Source organism: Anguilla anguilla, chromosome 1, assembly GCF_013347855.1.
Source record: "Anguilla anguilla isolate fAngAng1 chromosome 1, fAngAng1.pri, whole genome shotgun sequence".
In the NCBI taxonomy this organism is placed as follows: Eukaryota; Metazoa; Chordata; class Actinopteri; order Anguilliformes; family Anguillidae; genus Anguilla; species Anguilla anguilla.
In genome coordinates this window covers 3871093-3883592 of record NC_049201.1, presented here as the reverse complement: position 1 = coordinate 3883592, position 12500 = coordinate 3871093, and the positions used below count along the sequence as shown (strand labels likewise).

Here is a 12500-nt window from a genome sequence, read left to right as displayed (position 1 = left end):
TCATTCTAAAAACCAAAACCAAAACCAAATCGCACTAATCATGGTTTCGGGGGGGGGAGGAGGGGAACGTATGTCATGTCTTAACAAACTGAATCATCTACCAGATATGAAAAAAGAACCCCCCCTTCCCCCCCCTAACCCTAACCCTACCCCCCCCCCCCCCCCCCCCCCCCCACACACACACACACATACATTACAGCCAATCAGCATCATCAGCCGCCAACCACCTCGCCTGAATCGCCCGCGGGATTCGATCAAAACCGCGGAAAAAAAAACCCCCGAAGCCTTCCGCTGATCACGAACCCCCTGACGAATCTTCCCGTTCCCCCGTGAAAACCCTGCACCAGGGAAGCACCGCGGCTTTCACCAAAAAAAGGGAGAACTCGTATTTCCCCCCAAAAAAAACAAAAAACTATAAACACAGGGCGCAGGAGACAGCGGAGACGGTCCCGCATGCGGTCGGCAGGGCGAGGAGGAGCGCCCGTAAGTTTGGTCTAGTCCCCCGGGGATGTTTAGGCTGGTCGCGAGCAGCACGCGCTACAGGCTCCACGGCAAGGCAGGCCCGTTCCTCCAGCGCCCAGCGATCAGCTCGCGCGCTGCACGCGTCCACAGTGTGCCTTGTGTGCTGTGGGGGGGCGGGGGGGGGGGTTTGGTGTTGGAGGTGACCTCGCTCCGTGAGCATTGAGATACCCTTCACAGAAACAGAATATACTGCAACATATATTGTAAATATGTGAAATGTCAACTTTTTTTTTTGAAAATATAATGACTTTTAATATTATGAACTCTCTTTTTAATACATTGCAATATCTGGAAATAGCTGTGATTAATATACATATATCATTATATATTATCTTGACAATATATTTTATTTCAATATATTTTCAGTGTATTCTGTCTCAGAGATCCCTGAAATATAATTCTGCCGATTTCTGGGGAACAAAACTCACATTACTGTTCACTGAGCGGGATTGTTTTGGTCAGCAGGCAGCTAGGGGTTCCCTGAAGGTCACCTTTGAGCACCTTCACATACAGCTCAGTTAAACCTTTTCTTTTCTGTGTTTTGATGTCCCCCCCCCCCCCCCCCCCGGAGTCTCGTTGATGAAACAGCAGAGGGACTTGCTCTGCTGTTTCAACAACGAGACTCCAGTTTGAGGCCCCAATCACAGTGTGCTGACTTCCCTCAAGTATGAGTTTATGTGAGTCCAAAGGGGGAATCAAATGTTCTCTCTCACCGAGTAAATTTAACTTTATATGTCACCTGTGCCACCTGACAAATGATTGGTGGAATCTATGTTGAGGCTACACAAATAAAGTATACGCCTGGATGTGTGTATAGAAAGGAAGGAGCCGTAGCAGACGTTAGATTAGCGAACCACCGTCTCAAATTTCGGCCAATTACAGGACAGTTGCATTTAAATTGGTACTTTAATTTCTTAAATTAAGTTCCCTTTAATCTTCTTTATGTGAAATTAAGCCGGTTCTTACTTTCTTCCTGGCCCGGGACCATTCATTGAAGCACATGTAAATGTTTACACAACCCTGGCCTCGTCGCGGCATAACCCTCTGGCCCCAGGTAGCAAACAGATCTTGTTCAATCAACGGTTTTTCGTGGCCAATTGCGGCAAGGAAAGGGGGAGGGGAAGCACCCCCGAACACAAACCTCACGAGCTCGCGAAACTCCAGGGTCTGTCAGGAAGTCTTCTCGCCGTTAGCACGGGGAATGGGACACGTCGGATCGAATCGGGCCCCGCGTATAGGTTTACACGTCAGAAGATTAATTATCGCACAAGTCAAAGTCAGGAACGACTAAAACACGCCGGGCTAAAAACTACCCACGGCAAATCCCTTAACGGAAAGGAAATGCACATGAAGCGACATGACTTGGATGAATTTACTATGCAGTTCCTATGAAATCATATCTACGAGTAGGCCTATATATATATATAGGCTACGCATCTTGAATTTCGCACATTTCCTAAAAATAGATGTTAATTTTGTGCACGGCCTCTCCAAAAATAACGACGCGCACTGAGCGCCACTGAAAAGTCAGCGTATCTTTAAACACAAGGTGAGGAAATGTAGCTGAGTCGAATAACTCCACTGGTCCTACGCAACTATTGCACTGAAAAAAAGAAAAGAAAGCATGACTGAGCCGAAAGGAGTTTCAATGGGACACTGTTGCCCCGTTAGCTAAATTTCCACATCCAAATAACGCAATGACTCACTAATTACATTCGAGTTGTCACAAGCATTTTATTTACACGGCGTTGCGCTTTCGCAGTCCACCTCGCTCACCCCAATCGTAAGTCACAGAGAAGGTATTCCAGTCTTGACATTTCAAAAGAATTGTCCGTTGCTAAACATCACATACACGCCCGTAAACATAGCTGACTGTAATTGTCAGATACAACGGAAAGTAAAACACTGTAATTCGTTTTAAATACACAGACTACTGCCAAATACTGCCAAATATTACATCATTCAACCAACGAACTAAACGGATTCATGCTATTTATTCATTGTTGTTATTATGAATCTGTCATTTAATAAACTTTTGTCTTTTTGGTCACCACTAGGCGATCTAGCAACATAGCCAACACTAATAACTGTATTGATATAGGTCACGTACTGGACTAACTCGAAGTAGAGCTCAGAGTGAGCTGGCAGTCAGAATCATTTGATTGCTTAAAGTAAGGCATCAAGCAAACGATTTATTATAGGACAACAAACGCAGTTATGGACGTAATATGACGTTAGTAAAAGTCAGCTCACTTTCAAAGGAACCGCAAAAGACACCAGGGGACATCGGGTTCAGCAAATTAACCCACATTTGCAATGCAATGAGGACGTCAAAAGCAGTTTACACGTATCACGCGTTGTAACAGCGGCAGTACGCGCATCAGCTGTAAATGCAAAATTAATCAAACTGATTATCACGCTCATGATATGAAATGATCACAGCGCAAATGTCAGAGGGGTTACTCCAGATAATTCCATACGAGCTTTCCATTAAAATGCACGAAATACTCTTACCTCTTGTTTTTAAGCACCTTTTGACACACGTGCCGGCAGACCGCTTGACTCCTCAAGTCGCGGCTCGAGCTCTTATCACCGCCGATGTGCAAAATCGCGACGCCGACGTGTGTGAAGTGCCTCTGCAGTCGCGAGCGCTACAACGAGGACTGATTGGGCGACCGCAGGAAGCGTGCGCTTCCACTAGAATACAGCAACTAGCGGAGTGCGCTCTCTCTCTCTCTCTCTCTCTCTCTCTCTCTCTCTCTCTCTATCTCTCTCTCTATCTCTCTCTGCGCTGACTGCGAAAACCTTGCGGGTTCTGTCAGTGTTAAGTTGGAACTGCGGAGCCCAAGGGCTTCCGCTACAATAGGGGGTGGTCAGGTATAGCCGTCTGTAAACTGATTCTCCCCATTCCACCTAAATGAGGTGGGGGCTGGGAGATTTAGGTCGAGGGGGGGGGAGATGAGAGGCGACGAGGTTCTCCTCTACGCAGTTTGGTACAGTTTATTTTGGTGCCCACTCCCCCGCATCACGTGCTGCCCAATACAGTACTGTTATTCACCCACTTTTGCCCAAATCTTCCCGATATGTGAATAGAGTTGTTGTCACCTACTGTGGTAGCATCCCGTTTATTTTATATTATCTACAGTTGTCCGCTGCCGATCCGATGCACAGACTGTTAGCTAGGTAGTTATTTTTATGGGTGAAATTAAAAAAAATACAGCTTGCTACTGCCATAACTTTGAGTTGGATTATAAAAACAATGGAATATTATATTACTATGTACAATACTATACTGATCTGTGCTTGTGGAAAACAGGTAGCTACACAGAATTTGCACTATAGGGAAGCCAAAAGAATTTCAAAGTCAAATCCAAAAAATGATGCATCCCGTATGATTATTTTCATGCTGGGAAATGAAGAGATATTTAGGAGCAAAACATTTGGACACACTGTTTCCCCCCCCCATAGTGTCTGTCCAGTTCTGGATTTACTGTAACCAGGGGGCATTCAAAAGCAAATACTGCAAAGTAACTTTTTTTTCTAAACTCTGGGAAACACAAAGAGTGATCTTCCTGGAATTGACCTGCACATTGAAGTCTGGGGCAGATTAACTCTTTTGTTTGCGGGATAAATGACACAAAAGAGGAATTTTCCAACCAGTCACTCTTTTGTTCTTAATATTATCATTACTATTTTTCCCGAAAAGAAAAAATAACAAAAAAATAACTATGAAGCGATCCGTATCACATTCTTGGAGTGACTCAAATGTTTCGAGAAGCCAGGCAAACAAGCCCAGAGGAAATTCTGTGACTGCAAAATCTGGGGGGGGGGGGCGTTGGGGGGTGGGGGGGGGGGTGATGGAGAAGTGAAGAGATACTGCATCTGGGGTACCCCCACCTCCCCCATGATGTCTGTGAAGGAGACCCAGACGCGTGCGTATGATAAACTTCCTTAGCATCTGACTTCCTGTTTGGGGGCAGTTTCCCATGCAGTTTATTTCAAACAGCCTCAACAGCCTGTTGTGGGTGTTGTGTAAGGTTGTGACAGAGAACACTTAACTGTTTTATTTGGTGTGGGTTGGGGTGGGTAGGGGTTGGGGAGTGTTCTCAGTAAAGGGGCGGGGGGGTGGCGGCCATTTTAAAGAGGGCCTTGGCACAGAAAAGCTTGGGATCCCCTGATGTTAACAGAAAGCATGTCCGCTGTTGTTGTTGTTTGCCCTTTGCTTTGAGAGCTGGCCACAGATGCAGGTTTAATGGCGGCGAGCCTCCTGCAGACGGCGGCCATCGTGACTGGCTCCACTGCCGGCTGGCGCCTGACATACACACCGGTGGCTGCGTCGCTCGTTGCATTGGTGGCTGCTTCGCTGCTGCATCAATGGCCACATCTGTGGGATCGAGACCCAAACGCCAACCGTTTTCCTACTTTTACATAACTTATATGGTTTCGATCTTGATAGTTTTCTTTCATTAGGCAGGCGTGTGTTATCAGATTCAACACAGAACAGGGTACCTGCAGAGGAATTCAGGTCTAAGGTAATGTAGGGAAGTCAAAGTCCTGGAGGGCTGTGGTATCTGCAGGCTTCTGTGGGTTCCATTCAATCCTCAGTCAGTCTAGGCCTCAGAAAGTAGATGTGTGGCCTGCTCAGCCAATCGCTGACTTAAATCAAGTCAACTGCTCTGTAGGGTGAGGGGATCTGGAGAATACTCAAAACATTTAGCTAGCTCACTAAATACAAACCATAAGTCCTCCCTCTTGCGTCTACGTTCCTGCTCTGGTTTTCCTCCCAGTGCGTAGCGGAGCCCAGGCTGCTGTATTGACGCGGAGGTGAAAGCTGAGGCCGTGTCTCAGGCTCTGGTTTACAGGAGGAGGTGCGGACGGAGTCGGCAGGTCGGCGTTTGTTGTGGTTAGAGCTGGGAAAGGGAGAAACGACCGGGGGGAACGACTGGGGGGAAGACAGGCTGCAGATGGGGCCGGGCCGTGAAGTGTGTCTTAAATCTTCTCTTTTTCGGGGACGTTTTTTTTCCCTCCCCCTCTCTTTGCTCTCTCCTCTTTTTCCTTCTCCTATTTTTTCCCGCCTCTCCTCTCTGTACGGACGGTGCTGGAGATGGGGGGGGGGGGGGGGGGGGCAACGGGTGTAGTGGGGGAGAGGTGAGCCACACATTCCACACACCTGTTTCTCATTCTTCCTCCCTTCAACTCTCTGTGCCAGCCTACAGACGCATACGCACACACATACGCACACACACACACACACACACACTCACATTACACCCACATACTGCTGCACACACACGCTCCCACACAGGCATTACACAACGGACAGACAGTGCACACATGTGTGTGCCCTCACGTGGAGGTAGCGCAGTGCTTTGTTTTAAATACAGTGGAACAGGAAGTCTGGCCTCTGCGCTGGTGTTTTCTCAGATAGGTGGGGCTTCACTGGGACAGAGGTGAGGACTGCCGTCCATCTGTCCGTCCATCCGTCTGGTGAGCGGACCATCCGTGAGGAAGCCGTTGTTCCTGGGCCAATGGGAGAGGCCGAGTGCACCCCCCCCCCCCTTGCCGGGGATTCCGACTTTATCGCCTCTCTCCAGAACTCATCACCCCGCCCGCCCCTGCTCTCCACGCAGCACGTCTTTCGATAGCGGGGAACATTCTCAGACAGGGTAATTGGCTCGTCTTCATCACAAGGTGGGGGTGGGGGGGTGGGGGTGGGGAGTGGCTGCTTGCGATGTCTTCCTTCCTTTTACTGAGGCCAGACCCGGAGGAGTTTCCTTTGCACGTTTTAATTCATTTAATCTCCTAAACGTGTTGGTTAGGATTTAATAAAGCAGGCTGCAGGCTGGATTTCAAGTTGAGTTGTGTCAGTTTAACAAGGGGATAGTTGGAAATGGGATTGTTCCTTACAGACACCATGAAGCCTGATTTCATACTGTGGACAGTTAAGGCCTGGAATGGGCTGCCAGGTTGTGTAACAGAGACATGCGTAGATTCTCGGTGTGTTTGAGATCAGGTGTGGCACTGTGACGAGGGCTTTAGAAACTCACCTGGCAGCCCAGTGCCCGAATTTTGATGATGATGAAAATGACAATGATGATGATGATGTTTATTATTATTATTATTATTATTATTATTACAGTGTTTTTATTATACGCTGGCTTGGTGCTCATGGTGGTTGGAGACCCAGGCCTGCATCCTGATCCCGGTCCCCCAGCACCGATGCGTTTTCCCCTGAATGACCCCTCGTACAGTACAGCCCCCCCAGTCTGCCGTGTTTCTGGGAAATCTCTCCTTTCGCGCTCTGGGGAATACAACACACTTTTTTGCAAGCTTTTCCACAAACTATAAAATCCATCTCCCTTTATGAAAAATTCAGCGCCTGATCTTTTTTTTAAATTCTCGAGTGAAGCACTCAAGCTTTTCGCAAATGATGGAGCAGAGTAGCTTCAGAAAACTGAAAAATAATAAAAAATCCACATTGAAGGACGGAACGAAAAAAGAGGTTTACAGATTCACACCCCACCTATGAGACCATGAACGATGTCCACGTCCCTTTTGTCAGGCGATCTTGCAGTGTCTCTTACGACATCTCAAAATATCTCCCCCACATCGTCCACCCTCCCAGAATTCCTTCCCGTCTTAAAGTTGATTTGAGTTTGTCATTGATGAGCGAGTGACTGATTGATGTCAGCTCTTCAGGCAGTAACGAGGCAGCTTCCTGGTCTGTCTGTGGTGCTGCCATTTGCCCGAATCTCCTGCTTTTATTGGCCGCTCATTAGCCATGTGGTGCCTATTAGAGTGGGGGGGGGGGGCATGACAGACATGCACTTTTGTTAATGAGTCTTTGCAAAAAAAAAGTCCCGCCTTAATTTCAGTGGGCGAGGCACTGCCCCAGCACTTCACCTCAGCGCCCCCTGGAATTCGTCATACCTACGGGTACGGGACCGACCCGACCGGATTCGAGGTCAGGGCTGGACGAGGTGGACCGCCGGGACCCTGTCAGCACCGGGACGTCGGGCCCAGAAACCAGGTTACCGCTTACCGCCGGTCCCACCCGCCCAACGCCAATGGGGGGGCGGCAACTCGCTTCTGAGCGAAGGAAACATGACCTCACATCCAGGTCACTTCCTGCGTTTCGCCATGCCTTTCCTCTCTGCCCAGACAATCGCTGTGGGCGGGGATGTGGTGCTTGGCAGTGGGGCAATTTTTCCTGGTGGGGTTGGGGGGGTTGTTGGGGGGGTGTGTGTAGAAAAACTCTCACCCAAAAATATCGTCACTTCAGTGACCGAAAACCTGCGGTACTGAAAATCAGAGAACATCCTATTTCTGGCATGTTTTCCAATTAAAGGGAGGCTTGTAACCATATATATGTATTCATATTCTATATATATATATATATATATATATATATATATATATATATATATGTACACATATATATGTTTATGTTGTTTTGGGTTAGTTTTGCTGGTTAAAAAAAAAAACTTCAAACATCAAACAGGCGCTCTCAGCTGAACACGCGGAACATTCCGGAACACACCGCAGCGATCACATGACTTCGGAACGGTTTGGGAAAGGGAACGTTTGCCTCCGGGTCCCACTCTGGAACATATGGTGTTTACACAGAGCAGGGCAGGGCAGGGCAGGGCAGGCCTGGTCCCACAGCTCGGCCTGCGACTCCACTCTGTCTCCGTTATCTTGCAGTTTTTTACCTCTCCCACCACCGCCCCCCCCCCCCCCCCCCCAAACTCCCTCCCTCCCTGACCCACCCTGACCCCCCCCCCCCCCCCCCCAAAACCATCCTCACACCGATCCCCCCGCCACGTTCACCTCTCTTTGTTTGGAGTTTGCGTCTGGCGAGGAACGCCATGCCTTCACGTTGTTATGTTTAACGCTTGTGTTCTCACAGGGGATGAGACAGAGGTGCTGCTTGGCTGTGGGGGGGGGGGAGGGGGGGGGATTTGGGGGAGGGGGGGTCTGTTTACAGCGGGTCAGATAGCGGCCGGGGGAAGCTGCTGTTTTACTTAACCTGACGCAGAGCCCCACTGATGGATGTGAGGTCTGTGTGAGACTCTGTGTTTGTGTGTGTGTGTGTGCGCCTGTGTGTGTATAGGTGTATGAGTGTGTGTGTATGTGTGTGTGTGTGTGTGTGTGTGTGTGTGAATGTGTGTGTATGAGTGTGTGTGTATGTGTGTGTGTGTGTATGAGTGTGTGTATTTGTATTTGCGTGTGTTTGAGTGTGTGTGTGTGAGGTGTGTGTCAGTGTGTGAGTGAGTGTGTGTGTGTGTGCATGTGTGGGGTGTGTGTGTCAGTGTGTGAGTGGGGTGTGTGTGTGTGTGTGCATGTGTGGGGTGTGTGTGTGAGTGTGTGAGTGAGTGTGTGTGAGTGGGGTGTGTGTGTGTGTGTGTGCATGTGTGGGGTATGTGTGTGTGAGTGTGTGTGTGTGTGTGTGTGCATGTGTGGGGTATGTGTGCCAGTGTGTTAGTGAGTGTGTGTGTGTCAGTGTGTGAGTGGGGTGTGTGTGTGTGTGCATGTGTGAGGTGTGTGTGTGAGTGTGTGAGTGTGTGTATGTGTGTGTGTGTGTGTGTATAACATCTTCCCCTGACTGCTGCTTCATGTCATGTCTCTGTCCTCTGGATGCCTATGGAAACAGCCCCACACACAGAGACAGAATCCTCAGTGACCATTCATAGAAGAGGAATGTGCGGATGTCATATTTTCCTGTTATTAAAAAATAATATTTCTAGAAAAAAGAGGGGCCGTGGAAAGCCCCCCTGCCCCAGGACTGAGCGTGACGCTCGGTGGAGATCTCCGATTTTTCCCGGTCCTGCTGACAATGAAGTCACGAACATCAAATGGGGACATGAAAATATGTATGTGAGAAAACATATGTAAGTAAAGCGCGAGTGAATACAAATCAGAAGCCACTGTTGATGAATCACTATCTTTGTAACTGCAAGTAGGGATGGGCTAATCTTATCTTAACTGTGATAACAAGTAAAGCCAGGACTGCATAGTCTATGCTGAACATGATGCAGGTTACTTTTTACGCACTATATTCCTGATTCAATCTGATTGGCCAATTAGTACCACAGCATAGTTGACTGTTAACTGCATGGATTCTCAGTCCTGTTCAAACAATATTTGCATAAGTAATCAGACGTGATCAATACTGTACTGATTTCTGGACTGAATTCTTTTGACACTCCGCTAGAATCTGAAGTATCAATGCCCTGTGATCGATTCGTCCCCCACAAGGTCAAGAGCTTGATGAATCCCACCAAGCCTTTTGCAGGGGGAGGGGGTGGCGGAGGGGCATTGCGGTTAGAGGTTGCAAGTTCAAATCACAGGTGTGGAAGGCAAATAATCTCGTGTCAATACATTTTCAGCTGCATAAATGCAAAATGTGTGAACTGCAAGTTGCCTCAGGGTGAAAACGACCCCTGATAAAATAATTAATGTAACGTTGATTGTTTAAAATTGGCTCTGTGGTCAGAATACCTGCCCGTCATAACACTGAATGACCCAGTTAGAGACCGGAGTCTATGAAACACAGGAAATGGATGGAAATTAAGGCCGCAGTCTTTATTTGGCTTCTGTGGCCACCGCAAAAAAATTTTCTGCAATAACAATAACACGGGTGAACTTTGACCTCTGCCATCTACAGCAGGGGGTACAGTCACCTCTAGCTGGCATACACACAGACTCCTCACTCACGCACACACGCTCCTGTGTGAGCAGCACCATGGTGAGCAAACAGCCCTCCACGCCTGAGATTAAGATATTGTATTCCAAAAATATCGTTTCGCCAGCGCGTATGAAAGACACCTTTTTTTCCTGCTCCGAAGGGCCAGATGTCGGGTTTGCGTGGGTGTGTGTATTTGTAGTTCTTTCCTCACATGAGCCTCTCCCTTCAGGAGCGCATGACAGACAAAAAAAAAATCGCCCCTCGAGCATTCGGGCAACTCAAAAATGGACCGTCAGTGTTTTTTGATGTTACAGATCTTGTATCTTCTGCGAACATTTCACATTTGAGATTGCATTACATTTACATTACATTTATTTGGCAGACGCTTTCATCCAAAGTGACGTACAATAAGTGCATACCGAAGGTCACTGGAACAACTACAAAACACAGGTCTGATAGGGCACAATACTCAACTCAAACTAGTACTCATATGGATAAATAAAGGGTGAAATAAAGTGTAAAGAAATATGGCAGCCGCTGAGAAATCAAGCAGAGCTCTCGCGATTCATACGGTAAGCAGAATGCGAACTGTCCGATTCAAGACGGGCAAAGCAGCCATAATGTTTTTTCTGGAAACTTCCACACGTGGTGAGCCTTGGGGCATTTGGGTGCCAGAGATATTTCAGCTTCGGGCAGCCCAGCTTGGCTCAGGCAGATGTGAACGCTCGGTTATTTTGGCATCGGCTGGCCGAATGCTGCGGTCTGGTCAATCTGGCCGGGGTTCTTTGTCGAGGGATGAACCCGGAAGGACACGGGTCCCGGCAGGAAACGGCTCAGACATCAAAGACGGTTTTTCGATAAGAGACAGGTTTTTACAGAAATACGGCCAAAAATAGCCCTCGGGAAAGCTGGGAAGGATCTGGGAAATAGCTGGTCCAAGACGGACACGTGGACGCTTCCAGGGAAGGAATCTACAATGGAAACATCAGGGGAAAATAATAGCAAAGCCCTAGTGCCACATCACTTCGGCCCAGTCTTAGAGAGAACTGGCCACCCACTCCACCTGTGGCCCTGATTCGCCCATTCAAGCTAATTTCACTGGTGACTTGTTTTCTTTTGTGTTGCATTTGACGCGGGAGTGTTCTCCCTGCACCATGTGACTCCTCCCTCCTTGACGAGCGTGTGACAGAAAAGGTCGCCCCTGGATACCAGGGTCCAGCGGGCAGCGCTCGTCACATCTCCATGGGGGGGGGGAGGAGGGGAGGGGGCGGCAGCGGCAGGTGGAGGTGCGTTCCCATGGCGTCGCCTACCACCTGTTCTCATGTGTAGGTACGCGTTTTGGGGGGCAGGGCCGCTAAGTGCCCCACTGACAGGTCTCTATTGTCCCCCTCTCCCCCCCCCCCCCCTCTTTTGTGTGGGTGTCCCCTGTGGGAAGGGGTGGCGCCCTCTCACTCTCCTCACTCTCTCCGGAACTTTCTACCTGCACCGACACGCCTGGATCGCCAGCTGCCCCTTCTGTTGTTCTGGGACAGTGGCAGCCTTCGGGGGGGGGCTGGAGTGGGGGGGGGGTCCTGTCATCACCCCCCTCTTTCAGGAACAGGATGCAGTAAGTGGGGTCAGCTCGTAAGAGGAACCGGAGATCGAGGAGATTCGGTCTCCACCGCCAGGTTCGACTCTCCCTTTCTGTGACACGCTGCGCCCTGATTGGTTCGCCCTGCTTCCCCGCGGGTTTTCCCGCCCACGGAATCTCTCTCACCCCCTCTCCTGTTCTCACGGTTAGCCCCCGCAGCAGGGTGACACTGGTGTCTGAACCCAGGGAGGCGGAGGTTAAACCAATCCCACAATGCCGAGTCAAGGAGCCATCTTAGATTTAGGCCTTCACCTTTGTACAGCACTGAGAGGATAGGACAGTTAGTGAGGCGTCAAAGCAAAAAATCTAAAATTCGAGAAAGGCACCCTTACCCTCCCCTCACCCCACCCCAAAAATGAATTATAAACGTCTGCATCGACTGCCCCTCTCCCTAGATGGAAATGCATCGCGGCGCCTCGTACGACCCCGGAGGGGGGTAAAAATACCCCTGTCGGTTTCCGCACGCGCGTGTGTGAGGGAGACGTTCGCTCCGCCCGCGGGCGTCTGGGCACCACATGCCCCAGGAATGCGGCTTTTGTTAGCGCCAGGAGACCAGCGGGCAGGCAGCCGGTGCCACGCGAAAGGTGCCCTGCTCAGCGGGCAACAAAAACAACCGCACCCCCCCGCCTCCGTCCCAAACTGACCCCCCCCTTCTCCCTC

The 12500-nt window shown here is 49.4% G+C and overlaps 1 protein-coding gene across 1 annotated transcript in view; it reads right to left on the bottom strand.

The window, feature by feature from the left end:
• si:ch211-107n13.1 (uncharacterized protein LOC798535 homolog) overlaps positions 1-3250 on the bottom strand; it is a 24566-nt gene extending 21316 nt beyond the window's left edge. Inside the window, 1 exon segment of the mRNA XM_035406975.1 lies at positions 3037-3250. The gene's annotated coding sequence lies outside the window, so the exon portion shown is untranslated.
• Positions 3251-12500: the final 9250 nt, after the last annotated feature.